Raw genomic sequence first — 352 nt, forward strand, 5'->3', positions numbered from 1 at the left:
TCTTCTTCTTCTTCTTCTTCTTCTTCTTCTTCTTCTTCTTCTTCTTCAGATGGGTTTAGTAGAAGCAGTGAACAAGATAAAGCATAGAAAATGTTTCTGTGCATAAAATTAGCCTTGCCAAGTGGAAGGACAGAGGTGGTGATGAGAATTTGGGATTCTGATTTCTGAATAGACCATAGTCGCCAGGTTCCATAAAATGTGTGCCTTTGCTTCCTGCTTAAGAAATACTACATTGCCAGGTGTGTGTAGTCCTGCACGTTTTTAATCCCATCACTAGAGAGGCAGAGGCAGGCACATTTCTGAGTTCAAGGCCAGCCTGATCTACAGAGTGAGTTCCAGGACAACCAGGGCT

The 352-nt window shown here is 42.9% G+C and overlaps 1 protein-coding gene across 1 annotated transcript in view; it reads left to right on the forward strand.

Annotated features, from left to right (window-relative positions):
- The window catches only part of LOC114619572 (2'-5'-oligoadenylate synthase-like protein 2), a 12,446-nt gene that overhangs the window by 553 nt on the left and 11,541 nt on the right, over positions 1–352 (forward strand). The gene's annotated exons all lie outside the window — the stretch shown is intronic.

This window comes from Grammomys surdaster, unplaced genomic scaffold (assembly GCF_004785775.1).
Source record: "Grammomys surdaster isolate TR1022 unplaced genomic scaffold, NIH_TR_1.0 164, whole genome shotgun sequence".
Taxonomy (NCBI): domain Eukaryota; kingdom Metazoa; phylum Chordata; class Mammalia; order Rodentia; family Muridae; genus Grammomys; species Grammomys surdaster.